Source organism: Somniosus microcephalus, chromosome 11, assembly GCF_052327205.1.
Source record: "Somniosus microcephalus isolate GS21.2 chromosome 11, FLI_Smic_1.0, whole genome shotgun sequence".
In the NCBI taxonomy this organism is placed as follows: domain Eukaryota; kingdom Metazoa; phylum Chordata; class Chondrichthyes; order Squaliformes; family Somniosidae; genus Somniosus; species Somniosus microcephalus.
Window position 1 is genome coordinate 225,417,332 of NC_140997.1, and position 19,237 is coordinate 225,436,568.

Consider the following 19,237-nt stretch of genomic DNA (forward strand, 5'->3'; position numbering starts at 1 on the left):
TCCTATAGCATATTAGTGCCAATATGATATTGTACCTACATTCCCAGGGCAGGCTAGAGTCACACAACACTTTCTGTGTCTACTAGTGTGCTGAACGTGGAATGATAGGACTTTTAAACTTGTGTCCTTGGCTGAGGAGTTTAAGACAAGCAAGGTGAATAAGGAGCAAGCTGACCTATCCCCTCCATTCTAATCACATGGTGTTCATTATTTTCACCTCGCACAAGCTCTCACACTGCCTCAGAGGTAAACGTGAAGGTGACGCTTTGTTTTTCATGTACTGTATGTTGAGGCCTCACATGTATGCCAAAGGCAGCAGCAGCAGTATTTGTCTACAAGCCTCTTCAAAAGCGAAAATGGTTCAAAATTCCCCACCCCACGTCTCCAGAGAATACAACCGCTACACCAGCAAAGACTTGCCGATCCAGGCCAACTTGAACAACCGACCACCAACCCGTCTCAAATCTAGGAGGCCATTTTGGACCGTCGCCGAAGCCCTTCAGCGATCTCCCCTCAGCCTTGATGACCGACGGTGAAATGCTGGGAAGAACTGTGACATACGGAATGGATTCCTTATATAGAGGACCCCACAGTACAACCTGAAGGATCAAACCCTCCTCGCAAACATTGGACAACCTCAACCGCCTCAGAACCGGTCATGGTAGATGCTGCCACCTTCTCCATAGACGGAAGATTAAAGCATCCCCATCATGCGACTGTGGAGCTCCTAATCAGACCCTGGAGCACATCATTGAGCACTGCCCTCAGAGGAAATTCACAGGCAGCCTACAAGATACCCGCGCTGTTGCACCGAAAACTTTAGCCTGGATATCCAACTTCAATATTGACATTTGATTTGATTTGCTACTACCATACGAGAGAAGATGATGACTAAAAGCCAATTATCTGGTCATTATCACATTGCTGTTTGTGGGAGCTTGCTGTGCGCAAATTGGCTGCCGCGTTTCCCACATCACAACAGTGACTGCACTTCATTGGCTGTAAAGCGCTTCGGGACATCCTGAGGTCGTGAAAGGCAGCTGGCACTTGTGAACCATATCCTAGCATGAATCAGGGGCTTTAGGAGAGGAGGATAAAAATTTAGCGGAAGAAGAAATGAATTGAGATTTTAAATAAACCGAGGGTTGCATGACAGATTCCAGGTTCTAGCCCAGCTTTGACCCTTTTCTGGTTTGGAGCTTAAGAGGAGATAAAAAGCTATACTTGGGTTAGATTCTTGGTTCCCCAGCCACTGTGCGTTGGGGTTATCACTTGGGGGGGGGGGGGGGGAAACATATTGCTTATGGTGAAGTCAGATGTCATTTTTACTGCTTATCGCACAGAGATGCATAACTCTTAGTCGTCAAAGCAATCCACCAGTGGATTAAGAAGCGAGTTAATATCTTCTGGGACTTAGTGCCAATTAAACAAATGAATATGTGTTGCGACGTTGGGAGCAGGACACATTTATGAAAATGATTGTCCCTGTGCTGGGACAGCATTATAGTTTAATGAGAAAGACAGTAAACTGTTGTACTGCAGTTATTTTTAATTGATAACAAATGCAGGGATACTAACCTTTACCTGCCAGCAATTTGTTAATTCCTCTAAATATTTAAAGACAAAATATTGCAGTAGGTATGAATGTACTAATTAGTGCAGGGTCGAATGAGACTGTTATAAATGGAATTTCAATTCTCAACCACTCAGTATTAACCCAGCTGGATATTAACTGTTATCTTTCACACTTCTGGAAGTGCAACCTGTGCCAGTTTTCTTCTCCATTTTACCCCAGAGATGCTGACGCCTATCTGGGCTGTGCCTCACGGTTGTAGGTTGCCCTCTGGTATGTTGCCGAAGTGACATTCTTTGCGCATGAGCCTAAACAGCGAGTGTTGGCCGACTATTCAACTAGGTGGTGCATCGCAGTCAAGTCTGATCCTGCCCTCATCCGGCATCCACGCACAAGCACTTGTAACCGAGGTGACAACCAGCGGGAAGATCCCAGGCCATTTGTTTTTCTCATCTCTAAATCACGAGCCCAGTTACAGGCCCCTACCTGACTTAGATCAGCTAGGGATTAAACAGGAGATCTTCCTAGCCTGTATGGTTCAGCTACTCACTAGTAGGGATGCTGCACCAGCAAAACTTTTACACACGTTGAGCAGAGACAAAAGTGAAATGTCTTTACAGATGGACAAGAGTCATAAATACCAAAAATCAGTTGTCAAGTGATAGTTGCATTAAGTCCCTGAAAACATGTTTTCTGTCTGGGACACAAGTGGCAAGTTGAATGAAAACAGTATTTGTTTGATATGCCATTAATATTTGATTCTGGACTGCCAGTAACTTGGCACCAAGGTAGGAAGGGAGAAGTGGGGCTTGCCCATGGACCTAAACAACAAGAGCTGGGATGGTTTGAATTACCTTCTCTTGCCCCTGCCACTTTTTATGCTCCTTCTGTTTATACCTGTATTAAAAAGTATTACGAAGAATTACCAGCACAGAAACAGGCCATTCGGCCCAACGGGTCATTGCGGTGTTTCTGCTCCTCAGGAGCCTCCTCCCACCCTTCTTCATCTATCAACATAACCTTCCATTCCTTTCTCCATGTGTTTATCAAGCTTCCCCTTAAATGCATCTATACTATTCACCTCAATTACTCCATGCGGCAGCGAGTTCCACATTCTAACCACTCTGAGTAAGACGTTTCTCCTGAATTCCCTATTGGATTTATTAGTGACTAAGTGGAAACATCTTCTCTACGTCTACCCTATCGAACCCCTTTCCTAATTTTAAGGCCCTCTATCAGGTCACCCCTCCGTCTTCCCTTTTCTAGAAAGAGGTTTTTATATCCAGAAGAGGAAGTACAGGAAACTTTGTGCTATCCGGCACCCACGGGACCGAGCTGCTGCCGTTGCCTCAAAAGTGCCGTACTCTCCAGAGTTAATGTTGAGAGATACGGAGATTCTTATCTCCGTATTGGACAACAAACACTGTTGCTTAGCAACAGCTTCTAAACACTCGGGTGTGGCCCTAAAGCTCTGTAGCTGAAGCTGTTGCTATAGCTACAGACCTTGCACAGCTTGACTGTTCAAACAAAGCAAAAAAAAACCAAACAAAAAGAATAAAAAACGGCTGCTGATTTTTGCCGGTGGCTCCAGATTGCCGGATAGCTCAAAGTTTCCTGTAAATGGAGAGGGAAAATTGTAAGTAATAAAAACAACTGATACGTGAAGTATTACTAATATAAAGCACAAAACGTCTTACTCCCAAGCTGAATTTCTGCACATATCTCCTTTTAACCTTTTTATAAAGTATTGTGTCCAATTCTGGGCACCACACTTTAGGAAGGACGTGAAGGCTTTGGATAGGATACAGAAGAGATTTAGTAGAATGGTAGACTGAAGAAGCTGGGGTTGTTCTCCTTGGAGCAGAGAAGGCCATGAGGAGGTTTGATAGAGGTGGTTAAAATCATGAAGGGTTTAGATAGAGTAAATAAAGAGAAACTGGTTCCGATGGCTGAAGGGTTGATAACCAGAGGGCACAGAGTTAAGGTGATTGGCAAAAGAACCAGAGGCGACAGGAGGAAAAACTTTTTTACGCAACGAGTGGTTAGGATTTGGAACGCACTGCCCGATTGGGTGCTGGATACAGATTCAATAGTAGCCTTCAAAAGGGAATTGGATAAATACTTGGGAGAAAAAAAAATTGCAGGGATAGGGAGAAAGAGTGAGGGAGTGGGACTAACTGGATTGCTCTTCGAAAGAGCCGGCGCAGGCTCGATGGGCCCAATGGCCTCCTTCTGTGCTGCGCTGTTCTATGATAAAGGGGGTGAAATCTTAAAGATTCGGCTATGGCTTAGTCATAGCATAAAACTATGGGAGCTTGTCAGAGTGACAAATGACCAGTGGACACGCCGGTAAACTCAACACTTCCAACAGCCGTGCACTTATCAAACCTAAAGTATGCAAAATACACCAGATCACTTACTTATTAATCAAGCACCTGAAAAAGCAAACCGAAATCCTGTCATGCTTCATGATCCTTGGTGTGCTCAGATTTCAAGCCAGTTCTCATATCAAAGTACTGAGATAATAAACCAAAGACCAAAAATATTCCATTTTTGTGCATGATTGCAATGGCACCAGTATCCTGAAGAAAATTTGACTGACCACATCAATCACCTGGTTGCCCCTGGCATCCCAGGTGAAACCCGAGTCTCGACTAGCATTCGATAGTCGTACACCACAGAGTGGTAGAACAAATGGTCATTTGACTTTGCTTACATGGTATCAGTAACGCCCAAATTATGTAAGTGGACAGAACAATGACAAATGAAATTGGAGTATGGACAACTGCAAACTACTGCACAAAGGAAGAAGAATTAGCTGTTGAAATAGCCCTGCGACTAAAGTTTAAAAAAAATCTAACTGCTGTCAGACTCGACTCTCCAACCACTGCGGGCCAACCATTAAAAAAAACACAAGAAGAACTGTATAAACTAAAAACAGCAGAGTACAAGTGTGAAGAAGTCAGGCTCAGGCTGGATACTGCTCTGGTCAGACTGCATTCAATACGGAAACACCCCTCAGTCTTCCCTTTTCTAGAGAAAAGAGCCTGTTCAACCTTTTCTGATATTGCATTTCAAGTTATTGTTCTGGTAACAGATACAAGGGGAATAATTCAATCCCCGGAAGCAGTTCAGAGAAGATCCCTAGTGACCGAGGACTGACCTATGAGGAAAGATTGGAGAAACTTGGGGGGGGTTTCGTCTTGAAACGAGACAACTAAGCGGTGGCCTTATAGACGTGTGCCAACAACGTGCATTTATATTGCTCTCCTCGCATGCAGGAAGACATCTCAGAGAACATTACAGTAAGAAGGAAAAGGATACGGTGGGCATCGAGCGTAGGAAAGAGGAGGAGAATGGAGAGGCTGGGATGGGGAACAGAAGGCATGATTGAACAGGAGGGGTTTGAGGAGGCTTTTCAAAGCAGGGAAAGAGATGGTAAGGCAGAGGGAATTGAGTAGAGAATTTGAGAGCAGGAGCAGAGTGGCTGAACAAGCAGCCACCACAGGGCAGGGCAAGGCCGTGGAGAGATTTGAAAACAGAAATAAGATTTTTGAGACACACACTGGCAGAGCTCATCAGTAGCGGCAGGATGATCCATCTCGGCCTACTCCTGAGGTCCCCGCCATCACAGAAGCCAGTCTTCAGCCAATTCATTCACTCCACGTGCTATCAAGAAACAACTGAGCGCACTGGATACAGCAGAGGCTATGGGCCCCGACAACATCCCGGCTATCGTGCTGAAGACTTGGGCTCCAGAACTAGCCGCGCCTCTAGCCAAGTTGTTCCAGTACAGCTACAACACTGGCATCTATCCTACAATGTGGAAAACAGCCCAGGTATGTCCTGTCCACAAAAAGCAGGACAAATCCAACCCAACCAATTACCGCCCCATCAGTCTACTCTCAATCATCAGCAAAGTGATGGAAGGTGTCATCGACAGTGCTATCAAGCAGCACTTACTCACCAATAACCTGCTCACTGATGCCCAGTTTGGGTTCCGCCAAGACCACTCAGCTCCCGACCTCATTACAGCCTTGGTCCAAACATGGACAAAGGAGCTGAATTCCAGAGGTGAGGCGAATGTGACTGCCCTCGACATCAAGGCAGCATTTGACCGAGTCTGGCATCAAGGAGCCCTCGTAAAACTGAAGTCAATGGGAATCAGGGGGAAAACGCTCCACTGGCTGGAGTCATACCTAGCACAAAGGAAGATGGTTGTGGTGGTTGAAGGTCAATCATCACAGCCCCAGGACATCGCTGCAGGAGTTCCTCAGGGCAGTGTCCTAGGCCCAACCATCTTCAGCTGCTTCATCAATGACCTTCCCTCCAACATAAGATCAGAAATGGGGATGTTCGCTGATGACTGCAGTGTTCAGTGCCATTCACAACTCCTCAAATAATGAAGCAGTCCATGCCCGCATGCAACAAGACCTGGACGACTTTCAGGCCTGGACTGATAAGTGGCAGGTAACATTCGCGCCACAGGCAATGACTATCTCCAACAAGTGAGAGTCAACCACCTCCCCTTGACATTCAATGGTATTACCATCGCCAAATCCCCCACTATCAACATCCTGGGGGGGTCACCATTATCCAAAAACTTAACTGGACCAGCCACATAAATACTGTGGCAACAAGAGCAGGTCAGAGGCTAGGTATTCTGTGGCGAGTGTCTCACCCACTTGATTGGCACCCCATCCATCACCTTAAACATTCACTCCCTCCACCACCGGCGCACCGTGGCTGCAGTGTGTACCATACCATCTACAAGATGCACTGCAGCAACTCGCCAAGGCTTCTTCGGCAGCACCTCCCAAACCCACGACCTCTTCCACCTAGAAGGACACGGGCAGCAGGCGCATGGGAACACCACCACCTCCAAATTCCCCTCCAAGTCGCACACCATCCTGACTTGGAAATATATCGCCGATCCTTCATCGTCGCTGGGTCAAAATCCTGGAACTCCCTCCCTAACAGTGCTGTGGAAGTACCATCACCACATGGACTGCAGCAGTTCAAGGCGGTGGTTCACCACCACCTTCTCAAGGGCAACTAGGGATGGGCAATAAATGCTGGCATTGCCAGCGACGCCCTGATCCCATTAAAAAAAAATTTAAAAATTGTTTTTTATTTTTTTTAAAAAGGATAGTGTAAGGATTTAGAAATTGACATCTTTTGCTGCCTACTTGATCATCATGCCTTATGTGGTCAAACAGACCTACGTTAAAACAACTGCTCATGCTTAAGAGAACACAAAGACTATTGGAACGTGCATAATTACATCAGCTGGTCAGCATCGGATAAGGAAGTGCTAATATCTGTGATTATCTGAAACAACGGGAAAAGCACAACTGGTAAACCGCTGGCCCCCTGACCACATTAAACGCCCGGGAAGTGAGTGAGACATCACATGTTCTTCCGATAGGTTAACTTGATCAGCAGCCAAGTCAGAAAGCAGACAGTATACACACTGCCTGATGAGGGAAGACTAAACTGGGAAGGTGCTAACCCCAACAGTTTTGATGATTCGAGGGTGGCGTGACTAAAAAGGGTGCAAGAACACAGATGAAGCAGCTTCTAGTTGGAGGTTAAGATGCGGCACTGGAAGGGACAGCTGGACTATGCGCTCTACCCAGAGGCGGAACAGGGTAATGCCGTTTCACTTCTCTGTAAATTACTGCTTAAATACTGAAATGTATTAATACTTGCCTGTGCTTGAAATAAAGGACTGTTGTTCCCAATTAGGAGCCACATCAGAAACTATTAGTCGGATGATGGGAATGTGGGGCTTAAGAGCAGGTGAGGACATGTGCTGTGGCATTATGGGTAAGTTGAAGCCTGTTGATGCAAGGAGGCCAGCTAGGAGGGGATCGGAGAAGTCAAGACTCAAGGCGAAAATGGCACGGACCAAGGTTTCAGCAGCAGAGTAGTGGGTGGAGAGCAATGTTGCAGAGGTGTAAGGAAACAGTTTTCCCAACAGAAAGATGAGGGGGAGGAAACTGAGCTCAAGGGTATAGCAGTACAGCAAGACAGCAAATGGTTGAGGAAAGGTAAATCGAGAACACCACTTCAAATTAAATCATGATAACAGAACAGGAGGTCAAACAAGGGTACTTGCTGAACACATTACATTAGGGTTGGAACCATTAAAAAAAAATTTCTCCTGATAATCTGAACTAATTCCTACCCAAGAGTGAGCAGGATGCCTTTTACCAAACCTTTTGTCAATGGCGCCTTATAATTGGCTGAGCATGAGTGAGTGAATGGCCTGAATTATTTCCTTTTTTTCCATATGTACAAATTTAAAATACCCTCTGCCTTTAAGGGGGGGGGGGTGGGGGAAAAGGGGAGAGAAGAGAAGAGGAGCAAGAAGGGAACGGTTATGATTGCAAGTTCTAAATCAGGAACTAGCATGTACACACTAATTCCTCGTGTCCTACAAAAATAACTTGTATTTCTATAGCGCCTTTAAAGCAGTAAAACGTCCCAAGGCGCTTCACAGGAGCGATTATCAGACAACATTCGATACCGAGCTACATAAGGAGAAGAGGTAGGTTTTAAAGAGCATCATAAAGGAGAAAAGAGAGGCAGACACGCAGTGGGGATTAGGGAGGGAATTCCAGAGCTTAGTGCCTCGGCAGCTGAAGGCACAGCCGCCAATGATGGAGCGATTATAATCAAGGATGCGCAAGAAGCCAGAATTGGAGGAGCGCAGAGATCTCGGAGGGTTGTAGGCAACGTTCCCTTTATTTTTTTATTTGGGGCTACATGGCCCATTCAAAACACCGCACATGCAGTTTTTCCCCATTTAAAAGCCAGTGAGCTGGCTGCGTGGGAACTGCACAGCACTGCCCTGCCACACAGCTGAAAGGAAACATTGGTTGTAGGGCTGAAGGAGGTTACAGAGATAGGGAGGGACAAAGCCATGGAGGGATTTGAAAACAAGGATGAGAATTTTAAAATCAAGGCGTTGCTCAACCAGGAGCCAATGTCTGTCAGCGAGCACGGGGTGATGGGTGAACGGGACTTGGTGCGAGTTAGGATATGGGCGGCAGTTTTGGATGAGCTTAAATTTATGGAGGGTGAAAGATGGGAGGCCAGCCAGGACTGCACTGGAATAGTCAGGTCTAGAGGTAACAAAGGCGTGGATGAGGGTTTCGGCAGCAGATGAGCTGAGGCAGGTGCGGAGCCAGGCGATGCTACGGAGGTGGTAGGTCTGAGTGATGGCGCGGATGTGTGTTCAGAAGCTCATCTCAGGGTCAAACACAACACCAAGGTTGCAAACAGTCTAGTTCAGCCTTTGACAGTAGTCAGGGCGAGGGATGGAGTCGGTGGCTAGGGAACAGAGTTTGTGGTGGGGGCCAAAGACAATGGTTTCAGCCTTCCCAATATTTAGTTGGAGGAAATTTCTGCTCATCCAGTACTGGATGTCGGACAGGCAGTCGAACAATTTAGCAGGCAGGAGAGGGGTCGAGAGAGAGAGGTGGTGGTGAGGTAGAGCTGGGTGTCGTCAGCTTACATGTGGAACCTGACTGTGTTTTCGAAGGATGTTGCTAAGGAGCAGCATGTAGATGAGAAATAGGAGGGGACCAAAGGATAGATCCTTGGGGGACTCCAGAGGTAATGGTGCAGGAGCGGGAAGAGAAGCTAATGCAGGTGATTCTCTGGCTACAACTGGATAGTTAAGAATGGAACCAGGCGCGAGCAGTCCCACCCAGATGGATGACGGAGGAGAGGCATTGGAGGAGGATGGTGTGGTGAACCGCATCAATGGCGGCAGACAGGTCAAGAAGGACAAGGAGGGATAGTTTACCACGGTCAGTCACATAGGATGTCATTTGTGACTTTGACAAGAGTTGTTTCGGTACTGTGGCAGGGGCGGAAACCTGATTGGAGGAATTCAAACATGGACTTCTGGGAAAGATGGGCACGGATTTGGGAGGCGACAGCGAGTTCATGGACTAGGTTTGAGTTAGAGGCTGGAGACTTTTTTTGTCTTTTGCAGCGTGTGGAAAATCCCTGATGTGCCTTTGGGACCTGCAGAATCTCCAGTGGCAGATGTTGGGTTTGAGAAACGTCAGGTCCTGAATGCACAGAGCTTACCTGCTTTCTACTGTCACAAGATAGATACAACTGAAGAAAGCAAGAACTTGGAATCTTCAGTTTCCTGCATCCCAGGAAACAAGCCTTGGACCGTCAGGGAGTGAGTGCGTGACAACAGATACAACGGCAGTCTCTGCTAATACTAGTTGCAGTCAGATAACGAGCAGGGGATGCTTCAATGCAACCCAAGAAAGAATCTCTACCAATTCTCCTTCCACTGATCTTGATTGGTGATCTGCCAAAACACCAGCCCAAGATTGCCAACTAACCAGTTGGAGACGATGTGTATACATTCACCGTTTAATCACGATATACTGAAGGGGCAGAAAAGTGGGGGGGCGGAGAAATTGTACATTTTGTTTGAAGTACATTGCTCATTTTACAAGAAACTCTCACAAAAAGTCCTTGACACTTGAAATTTTCCTTCTGACATGGAGACCCTCAATGGGAGATCTTCCCTTACTAGGCCATGCCCAGTGACATCAACCTGGAAATGCCCTATAGTGTCTCCCTTACACACAGGAGGGGTGTAACTTCAACCCAGCTTTAAGAACAAAAACTTACATTTATATAGCACCTTTCACAACATCAGGACGTCCCAAAGTAGGACTACAGGCTAGGAAGCCAAATTTGCTTTGCAGTCCTAAAGCTGGGTTCCAATTATTTTCTTGCTCCCTCCAGCTCAATCACCCTCAGAGCCTCGGTCACCTCCAGACTCCAATGCTCTTCTAGCCAGCCTCTCATCCTCTACACACTTCAGCTCACCCAAAATGCTACAGCCCTCAACCTGTCCAGCACCATTCCACTCACCCATCAGCCCTGTCCTCGCTCACCTACACTGCCTCCCAATTGCCCAATGCCTCACATTTAAAAATCCTCATCCTTGTGTTCAAGTCCCTTCATGGTCTTGTTCCTTTCAACCTCTAACTTCCTATGAGCCAACCCAGGCCCAGAACTCTCCACTGCCGAGTCGAGTCTCTCGAACATACCCCCTTCCCTTCGACTCATCCTTGGCAGCTGTGCTTTCAGTCACTTAGGGCCCACACTCAAATTCACTTCCTAAAGCCCTCTTCTTCTCTATCTACACAAAACCTCTCTCTTTTGATCACCCCTCCTAATATCTCCTTCTTCAGCTTGACATCCATTTTATTCCTGATGCATCTGAAGCACCTTGGGATGTTTTTCTATGTTAAAGGCGCTATATAAATGTAAATAGTTGTTGTTTGCAGGCGAGTCCCTCTGGCATACACGAGCACATGGGAAGGTTCTCCACTATGGATATCCTTGTAGGGACAGAAACCTTACTCAAGTGTCTCCACTTGAGGAGAATTGATGTTTTAAAAACATTTTTTTGGCAAGTATAACTTTACATATAGAGGGTAAAAACTTTGAACAGACTTCCCCTCTTAAATTCATACAAGTCTGATTTGAGATATTTACACATTTTTTCAATATTACTATGGCAATAGTTCCTCTGGTCTTTCTCCGTTTACCCCTTCTAAGAGAAAACTCACTGAACTGTATCCCAGTTCAGTTCATTCATTCATTCCCAGAACTTCAACAGAGCAGAACTCACCATCTCCCTCAGTCTTCCCAATCCCTGATAATCCATAGGTTTTTTAAATCCACACTCCGCTTCATCGAGCTATTACTGCATTTACCTCATTTTCTCTCCTACTCTCTTCAACTTTTGACAGCTCAACTCTGGGTCTTGGTCCTTCAAAGTTTCGTAGTCGAGAGAGGGGAAAAAAACTTTCTAAAGGACTTGACAAAAGTTCGGAATTAGCGGAGAAGTCTCGGCCGTCAATAAGCAGTGCCGTGGCGGCTCTTCCGCAACAGGAGGGGTAACAGAGCTCGAGTTATTAACCAGCTCCTTTCAGTCCACAGAATTGCACACGCGAAAACACCATTCCACTGCACCACATTTCAAAAACATGAACCTGGAAACAGTATAATGCCATGAAAAGACCTTCTCTGTCAAGCATGTATTGAGCTGATATCAGCAATTAACCTCAGAGCCTAGGGGGCCAGGGGTGGAAGAGAGGGGGGGGGGGGGGATGAAGTTAGGGTTGAGAAAAGAATAGCTGGAGTTCCACTCCTGATCACTATTCAACCAGCTGCAAAGTGGGAATACAACGAGCAGACGGAGCCGTGATGCACTCCTTGGTTGAATAGCCTGACGACACTCACATGAACGGCAGCTATTTGGAAAAAGAATGAATCGCCGCCAGCACCCGTGGCACCGTATCCCCGCTATCACAAAAGCCTGCAGGAGGGAAGCGGAGAAAGAGAAGAAAAGGAAAATCGAAAAGTGGCGGGGAGGGGGAAAAAATAACAATTTAATTTCTTAATACATGTTTGCATTCATTACAAACGAACCACGTCATATTGCATTTAAAAATTACCTTGGAAAATAGCCAGTTAAAATCCAGGACGTAAAATCAGATGCCAAAGCAAAATGAGTTTCCAATAAATTCTTACAAAGCATTGTCTATATATGAGCACTGGTAAAGGATCCATCCCAAAATGTTAACCTGCCTTGTCTCTTTTCAGGTGGTCTCTGCAATGTTGTTAACTTATAATCCTGCTGCAAACTACTTACTCCCTACACTGAGGCAATCTTCACAATGGTCCAGTAAACCTTAAAACATCTCATTGTTGGGCAGAACACAGGAAGCCTCTGATAAGAGAAAGCAGTCCTTCTGACAGCAAAGCACTTTGTCACCCTGCTGAGATTGTGCTGTCAGAATAATTAATGCTGTTGGTATTGCCACCATAAATCCTTGCCGACAATGTTTGCTGGCATTAATGCTGGTTCTATCGTTGGTACTGCAGGTATAGTGGGTATTCACAGTGTTCCGACCACTAATGCTTGATGCTTAGTGCTATCATTGATGTTAACTCTTCTGGTATGACTAATTCTGGTCCACTCAACAATACCCAGAGTTCTTTATCGGTGAGCATTAATGCGGTTGCAGTTTGCTACACTAGTTAATACTGCTAGTTGATACTGTTACTCTAGTTAATGCTGACATCATTGACCCTGCTGCCATTGTTTAGTACATTGATCAATGTCAAATATTTATCTTATTACTCTCAATAACACTGGCATTAATACTACTGGCACTATTTCTCTAGTTAAAGCTGGTAATTAATGCTGCTGTACCAGTTATTAATGTTGCTGGTGCCTATTACTCTAGCCTAGTTAACAATGGATATTGATGTTGTTGGTCTGGTTAATGTTGGAACCGTTTACTACCTTGGTTAATGCTGGTCACTAATGTTGCTGGTGCTCCTTGTTATTTTAGTTAATGCTGGTTATTAATGCTGTTGTACCAGTTATTAATGCGGCTGGTGCCTATTACTCCAGTTAATAATAGTGTTATTGATCTGGTTAATGCTGGAATCATTTACTACTCTAGTTAATGGTTATTAATGCTGCTAGTGCCTATTACTCTAGTTAATGTTGGTTATAAATGCTGTTGTATCAGTTATTAACACTACTGACACTATTACTCGAGTTAATTTGGTTATTAATGCTGCTGGTGCCCATTACTCGAGGTAATAATGATGTTATTGATCTAGTACATGCTGGAACCGTTTACTATTCTAGTTAATGGTTATTAATGCTGCTGGTGCCTATTACTCTAGGTAATGCTGGTTACTAATGTTGCTGGTGCCTATTACTCTAGTTAATGCTGGTTATTAATGCTGTTGTATCAGTTATTAACACTACTGACACGATTACTCGAGTTAATTTTGGTTATTAACGCTGCTGGTGCCCATTACTCGAGTTACTAATGATGTTGCTGGTCTAGTTAATGCTGGAACCGTTTACTACTGTGGTTGATGCTGGTTACTAACGTTGCTGGTGCTCTTTGTTGCTCTAGTTAATGCTGGTTATTAGCAATTACCAACCCCCCTCCCCCCAGCTCCCTCTCCCATTCACTGCCGGCTCCCCCCGCCCCGCGCCGACTCGCTGCTCTAACCCGGGGTGGGGAGAGCTCGCTCGCTCGCTGCCTCTCCCTCTCTGTGCCGCCGAGGCCCAAGCTCGGGCTGCCCGCACTTACCCGGCTGGGTGGGCCCGCAGGGCTGGGGCTGCTGTCGGTGCAGGGGTCGGAAGCTCGAACTCCCATGGGCCGGGGCTGGCGGTGTGGGTCCGGGGGCTCTCCCTCTCCCGCCGCTCCTCCCGCCGCTGTTGCCCGGGGGGCTCGCGCTCCTCTTGCGGCCGCGCTGGAAACGCAGCGCCAGCGGAACTGGCAGGCCCGCCTCCGTCACTTCCGGAACCAGGAAGCTCTGCCTGCAGCCCCAAATCAGTCCGGAGTAATGCATGCAGCCCAAGTCAGTCCGGAGTGATGCATGCAGCCCCAAGTCAGTCCGGAGTGATGCATGCAGCCCCAAGTCAGTCCGGAGTGATGCATGCAGCCCCAAGTCAGTCCGGAGTGATGCATGCAGCCCCAAGTCAGTCCGGAGTGATGCATGCAGCCCCAAGTCAGTCCCGAGTGATGCATGCAGCCCCAAGTCAGTCCGGAGTGATGCATGCAGCCCCAAATCAGTCCCGAGTGATGCATGCAGCCCCAAGTCAGTCCGGAGTGATGCATGCAGCCCCAAGTCAGTCCGGAGTGATGCATGCAGCCCCAAGTCAGTCCGGAGTGATGCATGCAGCCCCAAGTCAGTCCCGAGTAATTCATGCAGCCCCAAGTCAGTCCGGAGTGATGCATGCAGCCCCAAGTCAGTCCGGAGTGATGCATGCAGCCCCAAGTCAGTCCCGAGTGATGCATGCAGCCCCAAGTCAGTCCCGAGTGATGCATGCAGCCCCAAGTCAGTCCGGAGTGATGCATGCAGCCCCAAGTCAGTCCGGAGTGATGCATGCAGCCCCAAGTCAGTCCCGAGTAATGCATGCCGCCCCAAGTCAGTCCCGAGTAATGCCTGCAGCCCCAAGTCAGTCCGGAATGATGCATGCAGCCCCAAGTCAGTCCTGAGTGATGCATGCAGCCCCAAGTCAGTCCAGAGAGATGCATGGAGCACCTTGTGAATCTGGAGTAATGCATGCAGCCTTAAGTCAGTATGGGGTGATGCATGCAGCCCCAAGTCAGTCCCGAGTAATGCCTGCAGTCCGGAGAGATGCATGGAGCGCCTTGTGAGTCTGTTGTGATGCATGCAGCCCCAAGTCAGTCTGGAGTAATGCATGCAGCCCCAAGTCAGTCTGGAGTAATGAATGCAGCCCCAAGTCAGTCCCGAGTAATGCCTGCAGTCCGGGGTGATGCAGTCAGTCCGGAGAGATACATGGAGCACCTTGTGAGTCTGCAGTGATGCATGCAACCCCAAGTCAGTCCGGAGAGATGCTTGGAGCACCTTGTGAGTCTGCTGTGATGCATGCAGCCCCACGTCAGTCCAGAGTAATGCATGCAGCCCCAAGTTAGTCCGGAGCAATGCATGCAGCCTTACGTCAGTATGGGGTGATGCATGCAGCCCCAAGTTAGTCCAGAGCGAAGCATGCAGCCCCAAGTTAGTCCAGAGCGAAGCATGCAGCCCCAAGTTAGTCCAGAGCGAAGCATGCAGCCCCAAGTGAGTCCAGAGCGAAGCATGCGGCTCCAAGTCAGTCCAGAGCAATACATGCAGCCCTAAGTCAGTCCAGAGTGATGCATGCAGCACCAAATCAGTCTGGAGTGATGCATGCAGCCCCAGGTCAATCCAGAGTAATGCATGCATTCCCAAGTCAGTCCAGAGCAAAGCATGCAGGCCCAAGTCAGTCTGGGGTGGTGCATGCAGCCCCAAGTCAGTCTGGGGCGATCCGTGCAGCCCCAAGTCAGTCCAGGGCAATGCGTGCATCCCCAAGTCAATTCAGAGTGATGCGTGCAGCTCCAAGTCAATCCAGAGCAAAGCATGCAGCCCCAGGTCAGTCCGGAGTGATCCATGCAGCCTTACGTCAGTCCAGTGTGATGCATGCAGCCCCAAGTCAGTCCGGAGCAATGCATGCAGCACCAAGTCAGTCTAGAGTGATGCATGCAGCCCCAAGTCCGTCCGGAGCGATGCATGCAGCCCCAGTTCAGTCCAGAGCAATGCCTGTAGCCCCAAACCAGTCCAGAGTAATGCATGCAAAACCAAGTCAGTCTGGCGTGATGCATGCAGCACCAATTCAGCCTGAAGCGATGCATGCAGCCCCAAGTCAGTTCAGGGCGATGCATGCAGCCCCAAACCAGTCCAGAGTAATGCATGCAAAACCAAGTCAGTCTTGAGCGATGCGTGCAACCCCAAGTCAGTCCGGGGCGATGCATGCAGCCCCAGGACATCGCTGCAGGAGTTCCTCAGGGCAATGTACTAGGTCCAACCATCTTCAGCTGCTTCATCAATGAACATCCCTCCAATATAAGGTCGAAAATGGGGATGTTCGCTGATAACTGCACAGTGTTCAGTGCCATTCACAACTCCTCAGATAATGAAGCAGTCCATGCCTGCATGCAACAAGTCCTGAACAATGTTCAGGCTTGGGTTGATAAGTGGCAGGTAACATTCGGACCACAGAAGTGCCAGGCAATGACTATCTCCAACAAGCAAGAGTCTAACCATCGCCCATTGACATTCAATGGCATTACCATCGCCAAATCCCCCACCATCAACATCTTGGGGGGTCACCATTGACCAGAAACCTAACTGGACCAGTTACATAAATACTGTGGCTACAAGAACAGGTCAGAGGCTGGGTATTCTGCAGCAAGTGTCTCACCTCCTGACTCCCCAAAGCCTTTCCAACATCTACAAGGCACAAGTAAGAAGTGTAATGGAATACTCTCCACTTGCCTGGATGAGTGCAGCTCCACAACACTCAAGAAGCTCAACACCATCCAGGACAAAGCAGCCCGCTTGATCGGCACCCCATCCACCACCTTAAACATTCACTCCCTCCACCACCGGCGTACCATGGCTACAGTGTGTACCATCTACAAGATGCACTGCAGCAACTCGCCAAGGCTTCTTCGGCAGCCCCTCCCAATCCCACGACCTCTTCCACCTAGAAGGATAAGGGCAGCAGGCACAGGGGAACACCACCAAATCCAAGTTCCCCTCCAAGTCACACACCATCCTGACTTTGAAGTATATCGCCGATCCTTCATCGTCGTTGGGTCAAAATCCTGGAACTCCCTAACAGCACTGTGGGTGTACCTTCACCACACGGACTGCAGCGGTTTAAGAAGGCAATTCACCACCACCTTCTCAAGGGCAATTAGGGATGGGCAATAAATGCTGGCCTTGCCAGCAACGCCCACATCCCATGAGTGAATAAAAAAAGTCAGTCCAGAGAGATGCATGCAGCCCTAATTCAGTCTAGAGCAATGCATGCAGCCCCAATTCATTCGAGGGTGATGCATGCATTACCAAGTCAGTCCAGAACTATGCATGCAGCCCCAAGTCAGTCCAGAGCAATGCATGCAGCCCCAATTCAGTCCAGGGTGATGCATGCAGCCCCAAATCAGTCTGGAGCGATCCGTGCAGCCCCAAGTCAGTCCAGGGCAGTGCATGCAACCCCAAGTCAGCCCATGGCGATGCATGCAGCATCAAGTCAATCTAGAGTGATGCATGCAGCCCCAATTCCTTCCACAGCAATGCATGCAGCTCCAAGTCATTCGAGAGCAGTGCATACAGCCCTAAATCAGTTCAGAGCGATGCTTGCAGCATCAAGTCAGCCTGGAGAGATGCATGCAGCACCAAGTTAGTCCAGAGCGATACATGCAGCCCAGTATCAGCCCCGAGTGGTGCATGAAGCCCCGTGTCAGCCTAGGGTGAAACATGCAGCCCAGTGTCAGCCCGGAGCTATGCAAGCAGCCCAGTGTCAGCACAGAGCCATGCATGCAGCACCAAGTCAGTCCAGAGCCATGCATGCAGCCCTGTGTCAGCCTGGAGTGATGCATGCAGCCCCAAGTCGCGCAGAGCGATGCATACAGCCCCTTGTCATCCCAGAATAATGCATGCCGCCCAGTGTCAGCCCGAGCGAGGCATGCACCCTGTGTCAGCCCGGAGTGATACATGCAGCCCCAAGTCGGCACAGCGATGCATATAGCTGCAAGTCAGTTCAGAGTGATGCATGCAGCCCCAGGTCAGTCCAGAGTAATGCATGCAGCCCCAGGTCAGGCTGCAGTTATGCATGCAGAACCAAGGTAGCCCGGAGCAGTGCATGCAGCCCCAGGTCAGCCAAGAGTGATGCTGCAGCCCCAAGTCAGTCCAGAGTGATGCTTGCAGCCCAGTCTCAGCCCGCAGTGATGCATGCAGAACCAAGGTAGCCCGGAGCAGTGCATGCAGCCCCAGGTCAGCCCAGAGCGATGCTGCAGCCCCAAGTCAGTCGAGAGTGATGCTTGCAGCCCAGTGTCAGCCCGGAGCAATGCATGCATCCCCATGCCAGCTTAGGGCAATGCTTGCAGCTCAGTGTCAGCCCTGAGCGATGCATGCAGCACTATGTCAGCCTGAAACGATGCATGCAGCCCAGTGTCAGCCACAAGCGATGCATGCAGCCCCATGTCAGCCTGAAGCGATGCATGCAGACCAGTGTCAGCCCAGAGCAGTATATGCAGCCCAGTGTCAGCTCAGAGCGATGCACGCAGCCCCATGTCAGCCCTGGTGATGCTTGCAGCCCCAAGTCGGCCTGAAGCAATGCATGCAGCCCTGTATCAGCCCAAAGCAATACATGCAGCTCCACGTCAACCTGGAGCAATGTGTACAACCTATTGTCAACCCAGAGCAATACATGCAACCCCATGCCAGACTACAGCAATGCATGCAGTTGAGTATCACCAGAGTGATGCATGCAGCCCCATGTCAGCCCAGAGTGATGCAAGCAGATTGGTGTCAGCCCTGAATAATGCATGCGGCTCCATGTCAGCCCAGAACGATGCATGCAACCCAGTGTCAACCCGGAGCAATACATGCAGCCTCATGCCAGCCTACAGCAATGCATGCAGCCCATTATCAGCCCAGAGGAATGAAAGCCTTGCGGCCTAGTGCCAGCCAAAGCAGTATCACCTCAGAACAATGCATGTAGCCTGGAAAAATGCAATGCAGCCACGTTTCAGCCTTGAGTAATGTATACATCCTGGTGTCAGCTTAGAGCAGTACAATGCATCCTACTGTCACATAGAAGATTATAGTAGAATTCAATGCCAGTCTTGTCAAAGCTTTTCAATGTTAGCCTGGAATACTGTAATGCAGCATCGTGTCGGCCTGGAGTAAGGCAGCTCATGGCAGGCTGCAACAAAGAAAGCAGCCCAATGTCACTCTGGAGCATTGCAGCCTGAAGCAGTACAATCCAGTGTGAACCTGCAGCAATATGACACCGGCAACTTCAGCAGACTAAGAGCAAAAACAAAAGTTATTTGTGAACTTTATTTTCCAGTTACTGTACTATACTGGCAAATTGCGAAGCCAATCTACAGCGTGTGATGGGTCAGCCATTAGGTTAAAAAAGACCAAAGGCATGCAACAGACTGCATCTGGTCAATCTTAGCACTAACCCAATATCACAATAAGAGATGCAAAGCTGAGTGCTGTGGATTGTTTTACGTGCCT

General features: G+C 48.3%; 1 protein-coding gene across 2 annotated transcripts in view; it reads right to left on the minus strand.

Moving 5' to 3' along the window:
- arih2 (ariadne homolog 2 (Drosophila)) overlaps window positions 1-13,957 on the minus strand; it is a 98,093-nt gene extending 84,136 nt beyond the window's left edge. Inside the window, exons 1-2 of one of the 2 annotated variants that reach the window (XM_086002051.1) lie at window positions 13,750-13,957; window positions 11,870-11,945 (exon numbers count right to left, since the gene is read on the minus strand). The gene's annotated coding sequence lies outside the window, so the exon portion shown is untranslated. The remainder of the gene's footprint in view (window positions 1-11,869; window positions 11,946-13,749) is intronic. The other variant, XM_086002050.1, reaches the window with a different exon arrangement.
- Window positions 13,958-19,237: the final 5,280 nt, after the last annotated feature.